This window comes from Oncorhynchus nerka, linkage group LG23 (assembly GCF_034236695.1).
Source record: "Oncorhynchus nerka isolate Pitt River linkage group LG23, Oner_Uvic_2.0, whole genome shotgun sequence".
NCBI lineage: Eukaryota > Metazoa > Chordata > Actinopteri > Salmoniformes > Salmonidae > Oncorhynchus > Oncorhynchus nerka.
Window position 1 is genome coordinate 53,260,245 of NC_088418.1, and position 26,624 is coordinate 53,286,868.

General features: G+C 44.7%; 1 long non-coding RNA gene across 1 annotated transcript; it reads left to right on the forward strand.

Annotated features, from left to right (window-relative positions):
• Positions 1 to 12,186: 12,186 nt before the first annotated feature.
• LOC115107026 (uncharacterized) lies at positions 12,187 to 24,634 on the forward strand. The gene is made up of 2 exons (XR_003860146.2): positions 12,187 to 15,820; positions 23,502 to 24,634. It is a non-coding gene; the product is annotated as an uncharacterized LOC115107026 (long non-coding RNA).
• Positions 24,635 to 26,624: the final 1,990 nt, after the last annotated feature.

Below are 26,624 nucleotides of genomic sequence, written 5' to 3' on the forward strand. Positions count from 1 at the left end.
TTTTCTGTTGCCTCCCTTTTAAGTGAACGTTTCATTTCCTCCCAAACGAAACTCGCCAAACCCTCTTGACGGTTGTGTGACCCCACCCTAGCAGGTTCAGTTCAACAATGAGGTTTTGCACTTTGAGGAGGTCACAAGTGTGGGCCAGTGCTGGTGTTGAATCGTAGGGCTACTGTATGCTTACCTTCACTTCTGCACTGCAGTATAGCAGCTCTTACCATTTCACATACTAATAAGGCTATAGGACAGACTCCTACTGTACACTGTAGTATAGAAAGCCCTTCACCAAGGTCTTGCTATATCATGAAGCATGTCTGTAGGGATGATGAAGTGCTCTATGTTGTATCTTCATACTTTGTATGTATGGCGTGTTGTAGGGGTCGGTAGCATAGCATGGTCTGTATGTCGTGCCTGTAGCTAGATCTGGATCAATGAATCATAGCAGAGCACAGATGGAGAGATCAAGAAAGGGAAGGAGAAATTAGTAAGGTAAGGAAAAGGTGAGATAGGGAGGAGAGATCAAGAAAGGGAAGGAGAAATGAGTAAGGTAAGGAAAGGGTGAGATAGGGAGGAGAGGAGAGAAAGGGAAGGAGAAATGAGTAAGGTAAGGAAAATGTGAGATAGGAAGGAGAGGAGAGAAAGGGAAGGAGAAATGAGTAAGGTAAGGAAAAGGTGAGATAGGGAAGAGAGGAGGAGAGAAAGGGAAGGGAAGGAGAAATGAGTAAGGTAAGGAAAAGGTGAGATAGGGAGGAGGAGAGAAAGGGAAGAGAAACTGGTAAGGTAAGGAAAAGGTGAGTAGGGAGGAGGAGAGAAAGGGGAAAAGGTAAGGAAAAGGTGAGACAGGGAGGAGAGGAGAGAAAGGGAAGGAGAAATGAGTAAGGTAAGGAAAAGGTGAGATAGGGAGGAGAGGAGAGAAAGGGAAGGAGAAATGAGTAAGGTAAGGAAAAGGTGAGATAGGGAGGAGAGGAGAGAAACGGAGACAAGACGATGCCAGCAAGGCAAATGAAATATGTATTTTAAAAACAATGATAGCTGTACAGCCATGATGACTCTGCAGTTGTGAGGGGGGCGGGGGGATTGGGTTGTTGTTAACTCCCAGCGTTGAGAGGTTTATTGCAGCACAGGCACACTCAGCCACACACACATACTCTCACACTATTAGACTTACAGGGGACACCACTGTTTCTCAACCTATGCTCCAGCCCACAACCCACCTTCTTATCAAATTAATTTGATTGGGCCATGTATCCCCATGAGCTTCAGGTCGGTCTCACACTCCCCTTAGAGAATGAGCATTGGACTGGTCAGTGATCCGATGGTGTGAAGGGGACAGAGGAGTTCTAGAAGGTTCTAAAATGAGTTTCTGATTTCACACACTCATAGCTTGACCTCTATCACACACTCGTTTTCTTGCTTTGTTGTTGTTGTTGTTGTTCAGATGTGATGTTAGATTGCATCATCCTCGATCCCTCTACAAAGCACAACATGTTGGGTAACATGACTGACATGTCACAGAGACACTGCCCTGACATGAGTTGCAATTTAGTTTATATTCATAGGAATCTTACTGCTTATGAGTCTGTTGAGATGGTTTCTCACTCTTTGGCTGGACTTAGATATCAAGACAGGTAGTTGTCACATTGCATTATTCATATCTCTCTCTTCCTCCTTCCTCCACTGTGTGGGAGTAAGCAGAGGATGTGTCTTTGTCCTGCTGTCCGTGTGAACATGAGGGTGCGTGTGCCTGCGGTAAGCTCTGCCTTGGCTGTGTTGTGTTAGATGAATCATGCAGTCACCCAGGTCATAAAATGCTGCAGTTCAAAGGACCACTACAGAGACACTACAGATATACTCACCACACTGTTGAGAGAGAGAGAGAGAGAGAGAGAGAGAGAGAGAGAGAGAGAGAGAGAAACTGATAAAGAAGTCCCTGTCTCAACAGCATGCTGGAGAGACATACAGAGGGGTAAGTACACACTCAGCTTGTGAATGCCATTATCTTGTGTTTTTTTAGACTGTTTGAGGCAGTGTTTTTGACCAGAGTGACTTGGCTGGTGCTTGGTGGATGTTGTTCTGACCTCTTGCCAGTGTAGTTGTGTTTGTGTGACAGGGAGAGGAGATGGTTCAGAGGTCAGGGATGATCCGGGGTGTTGTTTTTGCAACAATTTATATCAGTAAATTGCATTGGAAATGTCATAAGCCCCTGTTGTTGCTTCATTCATTCCATGATCCTTGCCTGAGCTTCCAACACTTTCATATATGAACTGATTTCAGTCACCTCCAATGTATTATGATGGGATGGGCTATAGTGGAATGGAAGTGTGGATACAGACGTAATTTTTCCATTTACTGGTGATTGGTCAACAAGGAGTTGTCAAACTGTCAGAATGACCACTTCACAATCAGAGTTATTGTAACACAAGGTACATCCATGCTTCAGTACAGCCATGCTGTGTACTGACATCTAGCAGCCAGATTCACTTCGAAATTGGACGTCCATCCATGTCCCGAGGACGTCTGGAGATGCCTTCAGAATCCTGCTAGGGCATTGTGGACGGAGATGGTGAATGAGCGTTAGCCACCCAGTGCTAAACAGTCGTTTTACATGTATTTGTTTTAACCCTATCCTTAACCTTGTTAGTTCTAGATCTGTCATTTTCATTGAAAGCAAATCTAAGAAGTAGTAGTTCTGTCATATGCTCTAGTTCTATGCTTCCTGTTCTTACGTTTTGTTTTTGTGTCTTTTACCTTCGTTTTTGTACACCAACTTCAAACAGATGAAAATACAATATTTTCGGTTATTGAAAATATATCTCACAGCGGTTTAAATGGTACAATGATTCTCTACACTATACGGTTAAAGGTGAAATATGCAGAAATCGCTCCACCATTTCCTGGTTTCTAAAATTCAAATAGTTAGTTCAATTTCAGTTTATGCTAAATTGCTTGTTTTGTCACAAACTTAAATTAGGCCATCTATTCAAATTTTAACCTTTAACTATTGTTTTTGTTTGAACTCTATCCCAGCCCTTAACTCTTAACTTAACCATTCAGAATGAGAGACAGCAGTGGTGCAACCCCAGATGCAGATGCTGCAGTAGGAGCAACTCTTGGTGTCCAAAACATGTCCTAATTTGACATTTGGAGCAATTTTTGAAATGTTACGTTTGAAGAAACATGAAAAAACATCTGAACCTGAAGTTAAATTGATCAAACCGTAAGATCTTGTTGGATCTTTCTTCAAGGCGCCTAGTTGCTCTATATTATAGACCTCACAGTCACTACGGGACAGCAAGGTACGCTAATATGTGGTGAAGAAGGAACTACCCAGATTACTCTACTACGATAGGGCAGTTGTGAAATGACTCAGTCGCAAATGGCAGGTTTCTGAAATGACTTGCCACCGATTGATTGGATGATGTGTCAGTCAGAGAAAAGGGTAGGGCTTCATTCCAAACAGTGATTCAAACCACCTGTGGGGACTTCACCTGAAAGTAGCAATGTGCTTGTTTAAGGCTTTTGGCCAGTGCTCTTTTCTCAAGAACACACACACCACAGTTCCCAAGGCTATGGTAATACAAATACAAGAGAGTCACTTTGAATAATATGTGTGTTCTCTCACTCTCTCTCACTTTGTGGAAATCACACTGACATTGTCACTGTAACTGGGCCTTTCAGAGCTGTGGGCAGGAATGACTGTGACATCTCATTTTCACAGAGCAAAAAGTGACACAGTTGTCAAACGGACATTATCACCATTTACACTTCACTCACTTGAAAAACCCTCTTTAAAACCCTGTAAGAACTATATTTACCCCCAGGAGAGGGAAATGACATTTTAACTTGAGTATGAGTGGGGGTATAAAAGAGAATTTGTTTGGAAATGGAATACGCTGTCAGACATGATTAGAATTCTAGATGTATGCAGGTTGGGAGTACTTCACTCTTCGTTCGAGATGCTTTCGCCCTGTCAAGGAAGGTCGGAGAAAAAAATCAAATCATTTGTGAGTTATTTTCCAACAATGCAGAGTTAAAGATGCAGAGTTAAAGATCAAATGAAAATAGAAATAGTGACATGAGGAATAAATATGCAGTGAATAACAATAAGGAGTAAATAATAACATGGCTATATACAGGGAGTACCAGTACTGAGTCAATGTGCAGGGGCATGAGATGCACTATGAAAACCAGTCCCAGACCATTATTCCTCCTCCAACAAACTTTACAGTTGGCACTATGCATTGGGGCAGGTATCGTTCTCCTGGCATCCGTCAAACACTGATTCATCCATCAGATGGTGAAGCGTGATTCATCATCCCAGAGAAAGCATTTCCACTACTCCAGAGTCCAATGGCGGCGAGCTTTACACTCCAGCCGATGCTTGGCGTTGCGCATGGTGATCTTAGGCTTGTGTGTGGCTGCTCAGCCATGGAAACAAATTTCATGAAGCTCCCGACGAACAGTTTTTGTGCTGACGTTGCTTCCAGGGGAAGTTTGGAACTTGGTAGCTTTCAGATTTTCCTTCACTGGAACTAAGGGGCCTAGTCCGAACCATTAAAAACAGCCACAGACCATTATTCCTCCTCCGCCAAACTTTACAGTTGGCACTATGCATTGGGGCAGGTAATGTTCTCCTGGCATCCGCCAAACCTGGCATCCGCCAGTCCCGTCAAACACTTTTTTTGGTTACTACATGATTCCATATGTGTTATTTCATAGTTTGATGTCGTAAATTTTACAATGTAGAAAATAATAAAAATATAGAAAAACCCTTTAATGGGTAGGTGTGTCCTAACTTTTGACTGGTACTGTCCTCGTTCAGCCATGACTCTGAGAAACATTGGATATTACAGATTTTCATGTCCCGTTGATAAGACCTCATCCAGTTTGTTTTTGCCCACGTAATCTCGTCAGGGAGCCGGCTCGCTTGCCAGAGCTGCCAACTCGTTGAAGTAGACATTTTAGTCCAAATCGAGGTTAGTGATCGCTGTTCTGATGTTCAGAAACTGTTTTCAGGTCGTGGGAGAATTGGTCAGCAGCCTGTAGGGGGGGGGGGGGGGGGGATCTGGGTATGGGCCGACAGTTTCTCCGGCTGGTGCCAAAAATGACATTCTTTGGCAGGGCACAGGGCTGCTGTAAAGCACTACTCAGGAACACAATGTTCGGGACGCTGGATGCAGCAAAGAAGCACTCTTAGATTAAACAAGACCAATGTGATAACTGCTGAACTCTAATGGAAAACAAAACAGTCGAAGCATTACTACAGTTTAAATATTACTGTAACATTACAGGAACAGTCACTTAGCGAAGTTGTCTTCTTTTTTGGTCCACTTTGCCGAGTGATTGATTGACACTTCCTCCAGCCAATAGGCCACTCAATCTCCTGACTGTGGTCCTGGCCCAACAGAGGGGAGATGAGAGTTATTCTGCCTGCAATGCCAAGGGTAATGAGAACAACGCCACCACTGTATCTGGCTTCCCGGGGTCTGTGCCAGTCTAGGGGCCTCTCTCTCCATCCATGGCCGAGCTCCCCTCACCCTCAGTCAGCCACAGATGGGTGATGTCTCCCCTGGGTGTGGTAGTGGAGAACCAAGAGACTGAGCTGAGACATCCGGCCAGCTCCTCTAATGTGCTGTCAGATAATTATATAAAATGGCCATAATTATAGCATCTTAGCATTCATTTGTCTTATTAAATGGAGATTTGACAGACTTCCAATAGCAATCCATTAGTTTATTTAGATGTCTTGTGAAGAGGCAGGTAGAACTATTGTTACATGCAGGTGTATTGCTTGTCCACTAGAGAGCAGTGTGTGTTGGACTGTATTGTATTTTTTTGCCAGCTCAGACTTGATTTGTTAACTTCCTGGGATAGAGGATGGAGATGGTAGTATGGCTGTATGTGGTAGTGCTGGGATATAGGATGGAGATGGTAGTATGGCTGTATGTGGTAGGGCTGGGATATAGGATGGAGATGGTAGTATGGCTGTATGTGGTAGGGCTGGGATATAGGATGGAGATGGTAGTAATCCTTCTCACCTCCCCCCCCCTTAAAATATTTAGATGCACTATTGTAAAGTGGCTGTTCCACTGGATGTCATAAGGTGAAAGCACCAATTTGTAAGTCGCTCTGGATAAGAGCGTCTGCTAAATGACTTAAATGTAATGTAAATGTAGTATGGCTGTATGTGGTAGGGCTGGGATATAGGATGGAGATGGTAGTATGGCTGTATGTGGTAGGGCTGGGTTGGAGGATGGAGATGGCAGTATGGCTGTGTGTGGTAGGGCTGCGATAGAGGATGGAGATGGTAGTATGGCTGTGTGTGGTAGGGCTGGGTTAGAGGATGAAGATGGTAGTATGGCTGTATGTGGTAGGGCTGGGATATAGGATGGAGATGGTAGTATGGCTGTATGTAGTAGGGCTGGGATATAGGATGGAGATGGTAGTATGGCTGTATGTGGTAGGGCTGGGATATAGGATGGAGATGGTAGTATGGCTGTATGTGGTAGGGCTGGGATATAGGATGGAGATGGTAGTATGGCTGTATGTGGTAGGGCTGGGTTGAAGGATGGAGATGGCAGTATGGCTGTGTGTGGTAGGGCTGCGATAGAGGATGGAGATGGTAGTATGGCTGTGTGTGGTAGGGCAGGGTTAGAGGATGAAGATGGTAGTATGGCTGTGTGTGGTAGGGCTGGGATAGAGGATGGAGATGGTAGTATGGCTGTGTGTGGTAGGGCTGCGATAGAGGATGGAGATGGTAGTATGGCTGTGTGTGCTAGGGCTGCGATAGAGGATGGAGATGGTAGTATGGCTGTGTGTGGTAGAGCTGGGTCAGAGGATGGAGATGGCAGTATGGCTGTGTGTGGTAGGGCTGGGATAGAGGATGGAGATGGTAGTATGTCTGTGTGTGGTAGGGCTGCGATAGAGGATGGAGATGGTAGTATGGCTGTGTGTGGTAGGGCTGGGATAGAGGATGGAGATGGTAGTATGGCTGTGTGTGGTAGGGCTGGGGGGAGGCATGGAAAGGTACTCATTGGGGTGTTGGACCCAGCAGCTCTAACAAGGCTGTATGTGACTCATCACAATGTGTGTGCTACTAACAATGTGTGAGATGTGCTCTGGCTGGCATTACGAAACCCAGAGTGTTTAGCCCCTCTCACCCAGTCCAGCCTTAGAGAGAAGAGAGAGTATTTGTGTGTGTTTACTGTTAAGTCCAGCCTTAGAGAGAGAGAGAAGAGAGTGTTTGTGTGTGTTTACTGTTAAGTCCAGCCTTAGAGAGAGAGAGAGAGAGAAGAGAGAGTATTTGTGTGTGTTTACTGTTAAGTCCAGCCTTAGAGAGAGAGAGAGAGAGTTTGTGTGTGAGTCCAGCCTTAGAGAGAGAAGAGAGAGTATTTGTGTGTGTTTACTGTTAAGTCCAGCCTTAGAGAGAGTGTGTGTGTGTGTGTTTAGAGAGAGAAGAGAGTGTTTGTGTGTGTTTACTGTTAAGTCCAGCCTTAGAGAGAGTGTTTGTGTGTGTTTACTGTTAAGTCCAGCCTTAGAGAGAGCGTGTGTGTGTGTGTTTACTGTTAAGTCCAGCCTTAGAGAGAGTGTGTGTGTGTTTACTGTTAAGTCCAGCCTTAGAGAGAGAGAGAGAAGAGAGTGTTTGTGTGTGTTTACTGTTAAGTCCAGCCTTAGAGAGAGAGAGAGAAGAGAGTGTTTGTGTGTGTTTACTGTTAAGTCCAGCCTTAAAGAGAGAGAGAGAGAAGAGAGTGTTTGTGTGTGTTTACTGTTAAGTCCAGCCTTAGAGAGAGAGAAGAGAGTGTGTGTGTGTTTACTGTTAAGTCCAGCCTTAGAGAGAGAGAGAGAGAGTGTTTGTGTGTGTTTACTGTTAAGTCCAGCCTTAGAGAGAGAGAGAGAGAGTGTTTGTGTGTGTTTACTGTTAAGTCCAGCCTTAGAGAGAGAGAGAGAGAAGAGAGAGTGATTTGTGTGTGTTTACTGTTAAGTCCAGCCTTAGAGAGAGAGAGAGAAGAGAGTGTTTGTGTGTGTTTACTGTTAAGTCCAGCCTTAGAGAGAGAGAGAGAGAAGAGAGTGTTTGTGTGTGTTTACTGTTAAGTCCAGCCTTAGAGAGAGAGAAGAGAGTGTTTGTGTGTGTTTACTGTTAAGTCCAGCCTTAAAGAGAGAGACAGAAGAGAGTGTTTGTGTGTGTTTACTGTTAAGTCCAGCCTTAAAGAGAGGGGAGAGAGTGTTTGTGTATGTTTACTGTTAAGTCCAGCCTTAGAGAGAGAGAGAAGAGAGTGTTTGTGTGTGTTTACTGTTAAGTCCAGCCTTAGAGAGAGAGAGAGAGAAGAGAGAGTGTGTGTGTGTTTACTGTTAAGTCCAGCCTTGGAGAGAGAAGAGAGAGTATTTGTGTGTGTTTACTGTTAAGTCCAGCCTTAGAGAGAGAGAGAGAAGAGAGTGTTTGTGTGTGTTTACTGTTAAGTCCAGCCTTAGAGAGAGAGAAGAGAGTGTTTGTGTGTGTTTACTGTTAAGTCCAGCCTTAAAGAGAGAGAGAGAGAGAGAGAGAGAGAGAGAGAGAAAGAGGAGAGTGTTTGTGTGTGTTTACTGTTAAGTCCAGCCTTAAAGAGAGAGAGAGAAGAGAGAGTGTTTGTGTGTGTTTACTGTTAAGTCCAGCCTTAAAGAGAGAGAGAGAGAGTGTTTGTGTGTGTTTACTGTTAAGTCCAGCCTTAAAGAGAGAGAAGAGAGAGTGTTTGTGTGTGTTTACTGTTCAGTCCAGCCTTAAAGAGAGAGAGAGAAGAGAGAGTGTTTGTGTGTGTTTACTGTTAAGTCCAGCCTTAGAGAGAAAGACAGAAGAGAGTGTTTGTGTGTGTTTACTGTTAAGTAATGTTTATGTAAGATGTCTCCGCACCTCTTCGATGGGATTGAGAGGCTTGTTGAAGATTTATCAGCAAAGACAGGCAATAAAGAGATGATGTCCTTATAACACGGACCTTATATAAGGAGCTCTCTCTTTCTTTGTTTGTCTGTCTCTGTCTCTGTCTCTGTCTCCCTCTATGGCCTTGAGTGGAATATGCAGACAACGTCTATGCAGATAACGTCTAGGCAGTCAAAAGTTATATTGGAGATGTACTGTATATCATAAAGGCAGAAGTTCTCCTCTTGATGCTGTCCACAGTGTTGTTATGTGTGGTGATGAATGTTGAATCGTTGTGTACATTTTGTGTGTGTAACGTACAGTAACTGATGTGTTTGCATAAAGGTGTGTGTTTATGTGTATCTATGTGCTTAAGGGTATATGTGGTTGATTGGGATCTGTACATGATATGTATTCGGGGTCAAAGTTGAAGGTTTTATGTTTGTGGGGTGGGTGTTGACGGAGGATATTTTTGGTCACTGGTGACGTGGTGTGTGTGTGTGTGTGTGTACTGTGTACAGTGTGTATACTGTGTACAGTGTGTGGGTGTGTACTGTGTGTGTGTACTGTGTGTACTGTGTGTGTACTGTGTACTGTACTGTGTGTGTGTGTACTGTGTGTGTGTACTGTGTACTGTGTACTGTGTGTGTGTGTGTAACAAGATCTCATGTTGCTCCAAACGTCACATTTCTAAGTGGTTTTGACCATCTAGATTCCTGTTCTTCTGCTCAGTATCGTTCTGTTTCTCCAAACATAATGTTTCGAAGTTGCTTTGTCAAAGTTAAGGGTTAAGGTTTGGGATAGGGTTGGATCCGCAGTCATGGAATTACGCCCATTCACAACCCCTGTCCGCAGCTCCCTAGAGAAATGAAAGCCTACTCAGTGGCATGTATTCATGGATGCCAAGGGATGCCAGGCTTCCCCAAAAATGTACCAAGAAAAAATCCCAAAAATAAAATATTTAGTCTCTCTGTGTTTCATAATCTTCCTTCGATTCAGAGGAGGCTTTATGCATCTCTTCTATGAAAGCATTCGAGCGAGGAAAACAGCGCCCCTCTGTCTCTGTATGTGCAGCCCATCTATTTGAAGCTGTCTGGTCAAAAAGAGCAAGATATTGTTGCCGCCATAGCATTGCATGCAAGGGAAGCCAGTGAGAATTTGGCCTCCCTTAATAAAAAATATATAAATAATAGCCAATCAGAGTTGAGCTAAACTGAGCAAGCTCAACTGTGAATGGTCCTGGCGCACCAAAAAAAGGTGTCAAGGGAAGCCAGGTTGGAGTTGGCTTCACACCAATCACTTCAAAAGCCAAACGTCATTGACAGAAAAACCTTGAATTGTTGCATCTCGTTGTGTTGTCCTCCAGTGGCCAGCTAAAATTGTCCCTTTCCTAATATTAGCCATGGATGGAGACAGGGATTTGGACTTAATTCTCGGTACTCACCAGTGATTGTAATGGTGATTCTGATCCAACCATAAATTCAAACATTGTACCCCTGGCCTGATAGGATGGAAGTTTAATATGTAGCTCAATGTAGAAGGCTAATGTTAACTAGCTAACGTTGCCCATGAAAGGAAGTCAAGTTATTGAGCAAGCATTTTAACCAGGTAGTTTAGGACAACAAAAACTAAGTGTGTATTGTCTGACAGAGTCATAGACAGTTTTGGCAACATGAAAGAAAGGAATATGCCATTGGTGTTTCTCCACAAGTAGGGTGAGTCAACATTTTGTTATACTTGCAAACACACACACACACGCATACAGAAATCAGTACCATGGACAGCCACATCATATTTAGCTGACGTTGATTGGACTGAATTGTTTTTGGTCTTTTAGTCACTGTATTAGATTAAGCGTAGGTGATTTGATGAATTTGAAATGGTGCTGGAATAGTGGAGGCAGCTCCTGTTTTCTTTGTGACTTGCTGTAAGTCTCTGTGGTTCTAAATCAATAGTTGTTTAGTAGTCCTAAAAATGTCAGAAACATTAACTTGCTTGACCATGCTGTAGGTCATGTAACTGTTTGTTACATGCAATATTGTTTTTGGACTTCACCGGACAGAGATTGCTCTCCGGTTTTGTGATGAAACAAAGGTGTGGTTGAATTTATTCTGCCACTGTGTCTTCTTGTTGTCTCGGCCTTTAGGCCCAAATATCACGGTGGCAAGGGATGTGAACTAACAGGTTATAGAGCAAACAACTAAATGATCACGTTGTAATATGGAATTTACCCACGCACCGCTGCTGAGCCTATTTGACCCTGATTTCCGGATTCATGGGATTCTGCTCAAAACCCAGGCCTACTTGATGGTAATTGCGCTCACTGTTTCCTCCAGTGGATGGTTTTGAAGGCATTTTCCAACTTCGTCGGGAGATGGACAGATGTCCAATTTCTAAGTCAATCTTGGGCAGTGTGTGTGTGTGTGTGTGTGTGTGTGTGTGTGTGTGTGTGTGTGTGTGTGTGAGCACATTCTAACCCCTCTCTTTCTTTACTTAATTGTTTACCTGGCCAGAGAACTTAAAGAATGTGTGTGTGTGTGTGTGGGCATCTTGCAAGTTCATGTTGTGTGTGTTTTGGACTGGCCATACACACCACCACCACTTCTTTCACTACGAACTCTGCCTCACATACCCAACTATTAGTTCTAGGATGTACTGTATGATCATGCTGTTTTTGACAGATACATGGACGTTTGGAGGGAATGATTAAATGGAGGGAGGGATAGATTGAAGACAGGTGGAGGAAGGAGGTGGTATTAGGCAGATAGCTGCTGGGGGTTGTGGGTAGTGAGAGGAACAGGGTCAGAGTATCGGGTGACTTGGGAAGGGATGCAGAACTAGGTGAAGGGTTATGGGCTGGAAGACAGGGGCTGTTAAGGGGCTGTGGTGACACATATACACACACACACACTGAAACACACACACACAGACAGTGCTGGCTGCTGGCGCCTGATGAAGAACATCAAGAGTGAAAACCTCAGTGACTCATAGTCCAGTCATGGAACCATAGATGCAGAGCACTTATGTGTTCATGGATGTTTAACTATACTTGTGGGGACCAGAAGTCTCCATAAGAATAGTAAATGAACAAAAATGTTATCAACTGGGGACATTTTGTTAGTCCCCACAAGTTCAAATGCTATTTTTAGGGGGTTTATGGTTAAAGGTTAGAATTAGAATTAGGTTTAGTGTTAGGAGCTGGTGTTAGTTTTAGGGTTAGGGTTAAGGTTAGGGTTAGGGTCAGGTAAGGTAAGGGTTAGAGTTGGGGAAAATAGGATTTTGAATGGGACTGAATATTGTGTCCCTACAAGGTTAGTTGTACAAGTCTGTGTTTTTGTGTGTGTGTGAGACAGGTGTTCCCGTACAGTGGGATGTGAGTCAGGAATGAGGAATCCACCAGTGAGGGTTCATTTATTTTGGCGGGAAACCGAGAGTTACCTTCAACACACACACACACACCACAGGCCACACACCACGCATACTCCACGAGAAAGGACCACAGGCAACTTCCTAGCATTCTCCACTGCATTCCGTGTGTGTGTGTGTGTGTGTGTGTGTGTGTGTGTGTGATGGCATGTAAACGTAGTGTCTCCATGTGTTTCCATTCCAGTGAAATGGTGTTTAACATCTAGTTTGGGCAGATATCTCTCTCTCACCATGATTACAACCTTTTGAAGGCCAGCAAAATGTTTTTTTTTTCATGAAACATCGGTTTAATCCTTTCAACAAGTTGTTTTTGATTGTAGTCTGAGGATTCCTTTGCCCCTTCTACCCTCCAAGGTTTCCAACACAATGGCAGCCCGTCATAACCACAACCACAATAACACAATCCCAACACAACAGTCACACTAACCATTACAAATGTGAATCATGGCAGTCAGAGGATGTTTTCACTCGGAAACAGTACCGACTGCTGTGTGTTAGAAGAACTGCAACAGAGGAAGACAACCAATCTATATACAGAAAGGAGTAAAGGGAGAATCTTAGAGAGTGTTTTGGAGAGTGGCAGAGAAAGAAGGAATTGGAGAGAAAAGAGGATGAGGGGGAGAGGAAGAGAGAGAGTGAGGCTCACTGCCTGTTGACTCACTGAGCAGGAATGACTTGACTGGTCATGATCTGTATGACTGAGCAGTGCGCAAGCTCTCTCTTTCTCACACACGCTCTCTCTCTCTCGCACTCTCTCACCACAGACACACTCACCCGCTGAGTGGAGAGCTCCAGGACAGGCTGCTCTCGCAGCACAGCCTCAGGGACTTAGAGGTACTCTGCTGGGGAAGAGAGACAGGCAGGGACCCCCCCCCCCCTGGAGCTCACTGGAACTTACTCTGTTTTTCTCTCCCTCTCTTTTTGTCTGTTCCCTCTCACTCAGTCTCTCTCCCCTTTCTCTCCCATTATCTCTCTATTTCTACTCTCTCCTTCCGTCTCTTTCCCTCTCTCTCCTTCCGTCTCTTTCCCTCTCTCCTCTCCTTCTCAGGACGGACACAGGATGTGAAGAGAGCAGGTGGCTGACAGTCTCACAGCAACAGTAGGTTACTTTTTCTATTTTCATTTTTTCATGTTTATAATATATTACAGGGAGTTTGTTAGTGTGTTTTCGTTCCAAGGACTTGGAGTCATATTGGAACACATCACTGCAAGTCTGGACAGATTCAGAGGAGATTCAGATCATGATCTTAATAAGTGGAATGCCGTGATTATTCTCAGAACTCATTGTTCACCTACTGCCAGAGCTTTAGGCGACCCTTTGGCTAGGTTAGTGATGATATGGTGCAGCTCTGTGCTTAGTCATTAGTAGGGATCTATGATGTAGTCTGTCTGTTCGCTGTAATGACTGAGGTCATTTATCTCCATTATATCTCCTCCTCCTCTGATTGCTGTGGAATACGAGAGGCTAGAGAGGGAGTTAACCTACCTACTGTACGGTTGTGAACGGGTCAACTCAGTTAGGAGCCCATATCAATTAGAAAGGGACTCCAAGGGACATTAGAATGGACAAGACTTTCCAAGGCGTGTTTGAATCAGATTTATTGTGCAACATTCCGGTTTCTGAGACCAATCTTACAGAGACACACACACACCTACACCTGAGGTAACTATAGCTGTTGACTCAGCTGGTTTTGTGTTTCTGTGAGGCTCCTCCTCACACCTCCGTATGTGCTTGGAATCAGCGTGTGAATGGCTGGGAGGGGTGGGTGTGGCACGCACCACTGTACCTTGACCTAACACCCGCAATGCCCACACACTCGTAAACCTGTATCTTCACAAGCACACTCTTACATACAAGGTAAGGGCATGGCAAAGTTTGTGATTTATACTGGACTAATTCAGCTAGGGGCTCCTTCCTTCTCCCTATCCTTCGGATGATAGGTGAACACACCTGGTTGGTCCTACTGTGTGTGTGTCTGCTGTAATAGAAAGGCCTCATTCTGTCAGTATGGCTGATTCACTGTAGGGGGGAGGCCGGGGGAGCTTAAAACCTGCTCGTCTCTCAGGTGACACACACATATATATACACACACACACACACACACACACACACTTATCTCTGCTGGTCAGACTTAGCAGTGTGTTTGTGGCCATAGATCATGTCCCTCTAATTGAAAATGAAGCTCCTGTTCTCATGGCTCTGGATGTATGGGGACTGGAGTTGTCTTTGTGCCTCACTAGAGTGGCCCAGATTCAGTCAGGTCAGCTTGGGTCTCCACTTCAGGGTTAGTAGACAGGTCAGGGTCAATGGCATGGTTGTGTTTGTGTGTGTGTGTGTGTGTGTGTGTGTGTGTGTGTGTGTGTGTGTGTGTGTGTGTGTGTGTGTGAAAGAAAGAAAGAAAGAAAGAAAGAAAGAAAGAAAGAAAGAAAGAAAGAAAGAAAGAAAGAAAGAAAGAAAGAAAGAAAGAAAGAAAGAAAAAGTTGGATACCACTGAGAGAGCATGTGAACTGGGTCCGGTTTCCCACAATGCCAAGTGTGTACAGAGATATGAGTCATGGTCACTCAGGTGGAGCCCTCCTCTGTTCCTACATCACCACAGAAACAGGCCTCTCATTTTGTTATCACTTACAGACTAAATTGGGGCTACATTGGAATTGCCCCACTTGACCAACAATCGCCGCCCTACTAGGGAATATGCTCTTTAAGGAATAGCTAACACTTGGGAACTGATAAGTGGGATTGACAATAATCTGTGATTAATATGTAGATGTTTAAACTTCCTCTTCACTTTTTGGTTGGTAGTCTCTGCTGTTTGCTTGTCAACAGCCCTGTGGCGTGCCCAAGCCTGTGGCTATTCCCATTTCTCCTGGTATTCCCAGTTCTCCTCCTGGCTTGGCTGGGCTCCTCTCCAGCTTCCTGTAGTGGAGTGTTTGGCATCACACCGTGCCCAGGAACACACATTGCAGCCATGCCTGTGGGCATGAAGTGTGCGTGTGGGAGAGAGAGAGGGAGAGAGAGGGAGTGTCAGGGGAGGTAGAGTAAAGGTACTGTCTCTCTCAAACACACACACACACACACACACACACACACACACACACTACTTAGCAGTGCCACACTTTCTCACATGGTTGTGGGCTTCCTTTTCTTTACTAGTTTTTGTTGACCGCTGAGATAGACATACCCTCTGTGTTTGGTAGACCTGGAGTCAGAGGAGAGGACAGGAGAGGGGCCAGACTCACCCAGGTGGACAGAGGTAGGAGTGGACGGAAGGGGACACCCATGGAGGAAGGTCACTCTGATATTTCCCACTACTGACCCCCTTGTCTTGCATAGCCAGACATCGTATTCTTGCAATCGCAAAAATCAAAGCTAGTGACACGTTGATGACTCGGCTGGTATTCTTGTGCTTTCTCAGGAAATGGGAGGCTGTGGAGGATATGACAAACAGCCCTCATTCAGTCAGCAGACTAACTGGACAGCTCTACTGTACGCCACAGGGGACAGTGAGTACAACTATTCATTTACTAAGGACCATACGGGAAGCCGTGACCTGTTTGTCATGGTCCTGTTAATGACTAATTAGTGTGTGTGTGCGGATGTATTTCAATTCAGAATTTTTCAATTTTATTTGTGTGTCTGTCAGTGCCTGCGTTTCTTCATTGTATGTTAGTATTGTGTAGAGAATGCGTGTTTGCGTTTTTGTGGGTGTGTGTATTTGTTTACATCTGTGTGTGTCTCTGTGTGAATGTGCGTCAGTGGATGGTAACCAAATCTGGCCTGCTCTGACCCACCCCTCTGGTGATGCACACACACTCTGCCACGTCTCACAGCTTTGTTGTAGTGGAATGAATACCTGTTACGTCTCGGAGGGAGGGAGGGAGGGAGGGAGGGAGGGAGGGGGAGAGGGAGGGAGAGAAATAAAAATTAAAAGAGAAGGAATGAGATGGAGAGCAGTGGGAGGGGGTGTTACAGAGATTGAGGGGTGATTGTTAAGTTGTGATAGATGGAGTTGGATCCAGTACTGTAGATAGGGTAAAGGGTAGGTCAACAGAATAGTAAATATGAGATGTGTGTCCCTCCTTTCCAATACTGGTGTCTGTAACTGTAAAACACAGGGAATTCCCTTTTCTCCTACCTCTGATAAATACACCTCCGGGGGATGATTTCTGAAAACATGTTTTTTTGTGGGCCTTACACAGAGACACAAAGCATTGATGGGCGTCAATTGAGTGTTCTCAGAATAGCACAGGAAGTGACTTGATTTGACTATAACATTACTTCCATGTGGGGGTGGTCCAGAACAGTTTGTTTCAGTTGGAACAAACGGTTTTGCTAATGTCATTGGGTGTGTTTATGTGTGATAGTCCATGTTTACGGGTCAAATTCACCTGGGACGACTTCTCAGTTGAAGCAGAACACACACAGTTCTGAAGCAGTGAAGCTCGCTCCCACACATGCTGGAGAACGTTCACTGTTTGGCTGGTCCCAAGGGTGTCTACACATCAGGCCCTGAGTGTTGCGGGAAACCAGGCCAGCCTGTTCCACACACACACGCACCCCTCCGTAGCTATCACTGTCAGAGCTCCCATTAGCGTCATTGTTCCCTTGGCGACAACAGGGTCAGGGGTCACTTAGCAACGGCAGAATGTTGAGGACACTGGAGGGAGACTGGAGCTCAGTGCTTCTGGCCTTTTGTTCCAGAACATAGCCTCAAGTCTGAAAATAGATATGGGCTTTAATATTTCCACACTGTTTTCCTCCGCAAAGTGATGACACACTCTTCTATGGTAGTCGGATGATGTCATCACAGCTGATGACATACGTTATTGTATAGAGAATCTATGTCCTTCTATGATATGAGGAAGCCGGCGTGATGTTCTATATGACACTGAGCATGATGGATCATCTCCTCTCCTTCTGGCTCACTGCCAAGAAGGGCTTTACATGTCTTAGAGTATGCTTCCTCTATCCTTATTCCCTCTTTGATCAGACGGCACACCGTAAACACAAGGGGTGGTGATCGATACAAGCAGTGTGAGAGTTCTTCCCAGTAACAAATGTTTTTGACAAGGTTAACAGCGGTGATAAATGACCATAGTACTGGAAAAGCACGCGTGAACATTTATGACACCACCAGGCTGTGCTGCCGTGTACCTGTGCTTCATGTAGTACCTGCGTCACACTACCTGTGTACTCTAATGACCGTTAGAGGAGTGGCCCTATATAGTCCTTACAGTGCACTATAAAACTGAATAATCAGATAAACATGATATTATGACAAAGCTTATCATATACTGGGAACCACGTACACATATATTCAGGAAAAATAACATTCTGGCATGTGGATATGCTTACACCTTTCTCTCTCTTTCTCTCTTTCTCTCTCTTTCTCTATTTCTCTTTCTCTCGCTCTCTCTCTCTCTCTCTCTCTCTCTCTCTCTATGGAGTGGCACTGCGACACAGAGTGATTGAACCTTTAGATATTGAGGCAGGCAGAGATCAAAAACGTCCTGTAGTTATTGATTTGTAGGGACGGAGAGGTGCCTGAGGAATGATTTGTAGGGAAGGAAGGTGCCTGAGGAATGATTTGTAGGGAGGGAGAGGTGCCTGAGGAATGATTTGTAGGGAGGGAGAGGTGCCTGAGGAATGATTTGTAGGGAAGGAGAGGTGCCTAAGGAATGATTTGTAGGGACGGAGAGGTGCCTGAGGAATGATTTGTAGGGAAGGAGAGGTGCCTGAGGAATGATTTGTAGGGAAGGAGAGGTGCCTAAGGAATGATTTGTAGGGAGGGAGAGGTGCCTGAGGAATGATTTGTAGGGAAGGAGAGGTGCCTAAGGAATGATTTGTAGGGACGGAGAGGTGCCTGAGGAATGATTTGTAGGGAAGGAGAGGTGCCTAAGGAATGATTTGTAGGGAGGGAGAGGTGCCTGAGGAATGATTTGTAGGGAAGGAGAGGTGCCTAAGGAATGATTTGTAGGGAAGGAGAGGTGCCTAAGGAATGATTTGTAGGGAGGGAGAGGTGCCTGAGGAATGATTTGTAGGGAAGGAGAGATGCCTGAGGAATGATTTATAGGGAAGGAGAGGAGCCTGAGGAATGATTTGTAGGGAAGGAGAGGAGCCTGAGGAATGATTTATAGGGAAGGAGAGGAGCCTGAGGAATGATTTGTAGGGAAGGAGAGATGCCTGAGGAATGATTTGTAGGGAAGGAGAGGAGCCTGAGGAATGATTTATATGGAAGGAGAGGAGTCTGAGGAATGATTTGTAGGGAAGGAGGGGAGCCTGAGGAATGATTTATAGGGAAGGAGAGAAGCCTGAGGAATGATTTATAGAGAAGGAGAGGAGCCTGAGGAATGCTCTTCAGATGTACAGTCGTTGATTTTAGAGGTGGAAGAGAGAAGTGCTCAGACTCCGAGGGCTTTGGACTGGCCGTGAGCCAGCAAGCAAACACTGGGCGCCTTTGAGGAGAACCGCTATGGTGCTGGGGGGAGGTCAGAAATAGTTGGCTCATTTTCCATCTGCATATCCAACGATAGAGAAATTATATATTATTCTCTGGAGACTGTGACATAAAGTTCTTGCCTAATCATCAACCATTCCCCACTCACTCAAACACACGCCTACACAGTACTATCAGATGTCTAAACTTGAAGATTTCTCTCTTCATAAACAATGTTGTACAGTCATAGTGTGGCTGCTGTTGAAGCCGGCTGGGGCTTTCTGGAAAATTAGTTTACGGTAAAAAGGAGCTCTCTTTTTGGGAAGTTGCCTTGGCGATGGGCCAACAGGGAGTCCGCCTGCTTTGTGTGTATGTATGTGTGTGTGCGTGTGTGTGTGTGTGTGTGTGTTGTTGTTGTGACTCAGTGTTTGTGGGCTGCAGATAACTGTGTCAAAATGAAAAGCAAATGTGTCCCATCTCAAATGGATTTTAGGGCTTTAGTAAGAAAATAACAATCCTCAGTTTGCCGTGGCAGATGTTTGTCAGAGACTAAGAATGTACTGTACAGATATACTATCTTAATTTGACCAGTTTCGCACTGCAGGAAAATAATCCTGCAGGAACAGGAAATGTGAATTATTATGTGGATTGTAATTAATGGACGTTCCTAGGCCGTCATTGAAAATAAGAATTTGTTCTTAACTGACTTGCCCAGTTAAATAAAGGTAAAATAAAAATAAATAAAAATAGGGGCTGATTCATTTAAAAAAAAAATGTTTTAAATCAAGTCTGACAATTTAAAGTGGAAATTAAACTTAAGAAGCCTTTTTAAACCTCAAATACACTACAATTTGCATTTCCTGTTGCACTGCAAAATTATCTGACAACACAGTGATCAAATTACGATAGCACATCTGTGTATAATTGGTTTACTGTAAACGTGAACCACTTTGTCAAGACGTGTGAGTTTTGTCTCAGCTTAATTCCAAGGAGGGTGATGGTTCCCCCCTTTCCCTTCTCTTGCAATAGACACACACAAACACACACCCTGTCAGTTGGGATGTGTGGAGATAAACAGGAGGCTGATCACAGCAATCCTGAATGCCACATCATTCCTGGTACCACCGTCATCTGGGTTTAGTGACTCACCCTGCCGTCATCTAGCCCCTCCGAGGGTCACACACGTCACCCAGAGCCCCATAACACACCCCCTCTTCCTGGCTTGCCCCCCCCCCCCCCTCTCTCTATGGCCTACTCATCCCTCTCTGGCTCCCTGGCAGCCTGCTCCTGAGCTGGAGGTGAAGAGAGTCTCTGTTTTTCTCTCTCGCACATTTCCAGAGCCTTTCAGTCTCATACGCAGAAAAACAAGGGCTATTTTTTAACCGTGCTCCAATTAGGATGTTAAGATTGTTTATCTATTTCCGTGAAAGACGTGTCCTCCCGGCTTGCAGTGGCACAGAAAATGGAGCAACGTTCGTCCCGTTCCCGGAACTGGATCCAAACAAAGCCAGATATTTAAGATTCTCTTGCAAGCGAGGAGACGCACTTGTTATTGTCCTCTTTTTCTCTGACAGTGGAAAAATACTTTGGAGGGTTATGGAGAAACGTCAGCCTGCCTTGTGTGTGTTCTGAAAAGCCAGGAACTCTTAAATCTTATCTTATGATGTGGGCTTATTTTCATGTGTGTGTGTGTGTGTGTGTGTGTGTGTGTGTGTGTGTGTGTGTGTGTGTGTGTGTGTGTGTGTGTGTGTGTGTGTGTCATTCAAAAGTCTGGCACTGTACTGTATTCCTCGCTTACTGCATAGATGCATGTTCGATAGTATTTGATTAAAAGCCCCCACTTACTCCAGAACCATGATGGATGTTCTGTTCTCCCTCCATCAGACTGATCTGCCATTAGCATAGCTCCACACAGTGGGCTAATACCTGCCATCAGTACAGCCTATTGCTCTGCATGGACCATGCATGAACCCATAGCGCAGCTAGCGCTCGCGCGCTAATGCACATTAACACACACATGAACCCAGCGATACACGCTAGGCTTAACCACATGATCTGGAATGGGGTACTGACAGAGACACTTATCCAGTAATGGAGGGTCTTTATTGGTTAACTCCTGGAATGCCCCTCAGAGAATGGCCCCATCATCCAGTTTAATGCCTTATCACCACATCTGTACTGAACGTGTGGCGTCATCTGTCACGGTTCACATACTGTACAGCACAGGGTCTTTGATGGGGTTGCAGGCTCCTTCATTATCATTACTCAGTTGGCACTCCTGTTTTTTAACATCCTATGCAGATTGACACGCACGCGCACACACAGAAACACACACACCCAATATTCACATCATGGACACCTGTGCATGTTGGCTGTGTACTCTATCATGAAAGATCTGTTTCAATGTGCAACCTCCTCCTTTAGCTTCTCCCATTGACTTTCCATAGACTTTCTTGATCAGGAATCCAATAAAGAGACTTAAGCCAGAGTTTCCAGGGGTTCTGAAAAGACTAGGAGGGAAGGTATTAATCAGTAGTATGTCAACACTGATTCACTGTCTCTGATGAAATGCCAGTCACTCCTTTGAGCCTCTTCAGCACTGCATTCCGCTACACAGTTCCTGGAACAGTTATGTCAATATAATGGCTCAGATGCTATCTTTACAGGAATGAAGGATACGCTCAGGTCAGTGATGATGTAGTCCCAGGGGGATAGAGGGGTTTGACGTGCTGCCTGTTGAAGACAGGAGAACTTAGTCAGTCATCAGGCCTCATAAAGCTCTGGATGACTCACTGTTGTAACACCTCAGCAGTGTGTCCTCTCTATTCCGCTATAGTGAGTCCCATCAGAACAGTGTTTCTCACATTTATCAAATGACTGATTCGCATTATATTAGATGTGTTGTCATGGTGGGAAAGATGCTCTGACTGATGACTCATAATCCCTTTACCCTCCCACGCGTATCGACACACACACACACACACACACACACACACACACACACACACACACACACACACACACACACACACACACACACACACACACACACCCGTAGGTAACTAATGCCATATCCGGCAGGAGGGGTAACCTTGTCGTCTGATTATCATACTGGCAGTGAGTAATTATTCCTGTGTAATGACGAGAACATCCTTTCCAGAGTCAACCCTCCATCATCCCCCATCATCCTCCTCTTATGCACCTTGACCACAATCTACCCTCTCGCAGTCACCCCACATCCACAGAGCTCTGTCTGTCTCCTCCTCTTGTGTGTGGCGTTTATGTGTGTTTGAAACTCAGAGTGGACGACTTGCAGCACATACCGTTTCCACCCTTTTCTGAAACTAACAAATGAATAACCTTGTGTCACTTTTTTGGATGAGTATAAGATGAAGTCTAATCTCACTAAATAGGTGTGCCGCAAGGCAGATGTGCCCATACAAGTTTGGACAAAAGAAAGATGCTACTCTACCCAGCATAGGTATAGGCCGGCCTCTCCCTAAAAAAGGAATCTCATAAAATTTTCAGGAAAACCCCCCCCCCCCCACCACCACCATCCAGGCTGTTATATAAACACACCACCGTCACTTTCTCTCTTTCTTGCTCTCTCTTGATCTTTTTGATACCCCGAGTGAAGGAATGGAGGAGCAGCAGCAGGAAGGAGGACATTACCGTCACCCGCAGCAGCTAGGGCCGGCCGGGCTGGTGTGTGGGAGTCTCTATCTCTGCATGTTACTTCCTGGGAGAGAATGAAACAGAAAGCGCAACGGCCAAACCTCACAAGGGCTCCTTTCACATGGGGGGGGGAGAAAGGGAGTGGTAGAGTTTAAATCTGTCTCTTACTTATTCATTCATCCCACAGGGTGTTGTTGTTGTTAGGTTTGGGGTTGGATTCTCTCTTTCCTCTCCTCTACCATGCTACGTGCTGGTGGGTGACGACTTATGGTGTGGTTTATGAGATGCTATGCTGCCCCCTGGTGTCCAAAGGCAGGATTGTAGAAACGTGTCACGTGGTGATGATACTGTTCCATCCAACTGTTTTCTTTCTTTACAACATGCTCTGACATATACTATGCTATATGGCCATTATAGGTCATCCAACACCCCGCATTCAGACACCTGTGATTGACTGTGAGAACCTCTTTGACCAACTGCTATTAAGCTGTGTTGTCATGGCGACGCCATGGTTACATAAGTGTTTTGGCCTGGTTCTCATAATCACACAGCACAGAGCTCTTTGTGTCCCAGTCGTTTTTTCCGACACTGGACATCCCAGCTGTGATCTGTTCACTCACTGTACATTCCTCCACCTGAATGTGATATGATGAAGATCAGGTGGGATACACAGGTGTGTGTGCTGCCTGCCACGCCCTACGTGAAACACACGTGTGTGTTTGTGTGTGGTGGGTGGTCATGATGTCATCGTCAACACTAGCCCCATTGTAAATAGAAATAGGGTTTTGGGAGGTGCACATCGGTGTGTCACTGTGTCACATGGACAGCAGCCTGTACCCTGCCGTATCCATAGATACCTGCAGGACAGGTACAGTAAGCCGGACACAATAAGGAAGCTATTGTAAGGCTATGAGGCAAGCACTGTAAAACAGGTAAGATATCACGACTAGTGTTTAGTGGCTGTGAGAGTAGTTTGTTTGGTTACTCATGGATGTGGAGTGTTTGCCCAAACACACACAGACACACACACACACACTCTGTGGTCATGTGGTGTTTCTATGTGTTTTTCCCAGGACCCTTGGCAGGCAGAGAGGTCGCTGAGCTCTGAGAACAACAGTTAGTTGGGTGGGTGAGTAACATTGTAACATTCATGTTTGTTGGGTGAGTTCTAGAATAGAAGACGAGTAGACTGGTTAGATGTTGTTACATATTTCTTACAGTCATTTATTGTTGATAGATAATGATTGCTGTAATGAATTGTGCATACAAAATTGTATAATTGTCCTATACTGTCTAATATTGTAATGTGTTATGTTTTCTTTATGTTGACGTGACGAGAATAGTATCTAAAGATATGATAGTATTCTTATAATGTTGCTGCAGATCTTCTTCACAGCTCTACTGTTAAGAGGCAGTGTCCAAAGTGTGGAGGATGATGTCACACGTCAGCTGTCCTCATAGCTGGGCTACCATGGCAACGACATTCATCAGAATGACTTACTGCAAAAGCAAAGCACTGTCACGATCACTTTCTGTACTGACAGATCACTTTACGAGGATAATTATTGTGTTTGTGTAAGGTTAAGCATTGAAATGCGATGCCAAATGAGTGGACTGTCTTTGTAAATCTACTTGTTATCCATGTCACAACTGCTGCACAGTTTCTAAATAAGCAAAGTGTCCTCCAAAATCTTTGCTGCTGCCACGCAACCACTGCATCCCTATTGTCCGGCAGGGAAAGTCTTCCCCCAGAGGCTGGTTTCACATGGTGGTTTAGATTAATGTTCCCAGTGTCTAGCACCATTTGAAATCAGTGTTCTTGGGGACAGGAGAACAGCACTGGGCCTCTGGTAGTGTCAATCAGTCTACTGGAGCCAATCCTCTCTCTCTCTCTCTCTCTCCCCTTTAAAGGATGACTGATTTCCTCTGGTGTTTAGAGCCCCTTACAGCCTTCTAGCACCATTTGAAATCGGTTATAATGACTGGGGATCAATGCCTCAATGTCTTCACGATGTCTACATGTCAACTCTACAGTCAAGCAGACAGGAAATGAATTGGATGAATGTTCATATTATACGTGTCACAGGGTCTGCTCTACAGATCCTGGAATCGCAATGAGTTGGACAGGAGCTCAATTCCAGTGGGACAGTTTAAAAGTTTTTATTGAATAAATGTTCAATAAAACTGAATTGATATTGCAACCTTATTTTACTTTTTCTGTGTGTATGTTATCATATTTGTGTCCGTGGTTCTGAACCTGCATGTGAACTATATAACCCTGCTCTGCTATGTATAAAACTTATCAGAGCTCAAGGGATCATAACAAGTCTTTTCACAATACCCTCACTCATAACAGATTTAATCACTGTTATATCTAGAAGCACTCAACACAATCCAACACTTACTTTATAACATGATAATGGAAACAGGAAAGGCTTTTTATTGCAGGGCTTGTACCAGACACCGCACAGAACCACAGAAGATGGCGTCTACTGAGTACAGAATGTTAAACCGGGAAAGTTCCTGTTCTGTAATGTGGGATGAATGAGCTCCAAGGAAGCCTGATGTTCTCAATAAGATTTTCAAGTTGTGGAAGTTTATCTCATCTCTGCTCGGCGTCTCTGTCGCCTGTGTTACCATGTCACTCCCCGGGTCTGACGAGACATGCAGTGCACAACCGGTATCTATTCATTTAGTGTGTTAGGTGTAGATAAAGGTGTGGGCGATGGCATTGATGGTGGTTAGCATGGTAGTATGAACATGATCATGGAGTTGAACTTGGAGACCATCCCAGAGAATGCAGTTGAACTGGGAGAGGAAGAGGAGGAGGAGGCAAAGGAAGAAAAATAAGTGCCTCTCCACATTCGAGCTCTACAGAGGTACAACTTGGACCCGAGGTCATTCTGTATACATGATTATTAGCTGAGATACTATGCAATTTCAACTCATATCATTATTTTAGAACCTAATTGGGGAAGACAGGCTCATTGTAATTGCTGGAATGGAATGAACGGTAAGAAACACATCAAACCTGTGGTATTATGAGCCATTCTCCCCTCACCAGCCTCCTGTGGAGCCTGTATTGGCTAGGTTGAAGACAAAATAGGTAAGGACAAGTTGTATTTATGAAAATTAAACAGATTCATGTTTATTCTAGTTGATAACTAGCATCGTCTGGTCGTTCTTTAAAAGTAATTTCCTCACCATCTTAAATAAGCATGCCCCTTTCAAAAAATGTAGAACTAAGAACAGATATAGCCCTTGGTTCACTCCAGACCTGACTGCCCTCGACCAGCACAAAAACATCCTGTGGCAGACTGCACTAGCATCGAATAGTCCCCACGATATGCAACTTTTCAGGGAGTCAGGAACCAATACACACAGTCAGTCAGGAAAGCAAAGACTAGCTTTTTCAAACAGAAATTTGCATCCTGTAGCTCAAACTCCAAAATGTTTTGGAACACTGTAAAGTCCATGGAGAATAAGAACACCTCCTCCCAGCTGCCCACTGCACTGAGGCTAGGAAACACTTACCACTGATAAATCCTCGATAATCGAGAATTTCAATAAGCATTTCTCTACGGCTGGCCATGCTTTCCTCCTGGCTACCCCAACCCCCGGCCAACAGCTCTGCACCCCCCGCAGCTACTTGCCCAAGCTTCCCCAGCTTCACCTTCACCCAAATCCAGATAGCAGATGTTTTGAAAGAGCTGCAAAACCTGGACCTGTACAAATCAGCTGGGCTAGACAATCTGGACCTTATCTTTCTAAAATTATCCAAAGCCATTGTTGCAACCCCTATTACCAGTCTGTTCAACCTCTCTATCATATCGTCCGAGATCCCTAAAGATTGGAAATTGGAAAGCTGCTGCGGTCATCTCCCTCTTCAAAGGGGGAGACACTCTAGACCCAAACTGTTACAGACCTATATCCATCCTGCTCTGCCTTTCTAAAGTCTTCGAAAGCCAAGTTAATAAACAGATTACTGATCATTTCGAATCCCACTGTACCTTCTCCACTGTGCAATCCGTTTCTGAGCTGGTCACAGGTGCACCTCAGCCATGCTCAAGATACTAAATTATATCATAACCGCTATCGATAAAAGACAGTACTTGACAGCCGTCTTCATCGACCTGGCCAAGGCTTTCGACTCTGTCAATCACTGTATTCTTATCGGCAGACTCAACAGCCTTGGT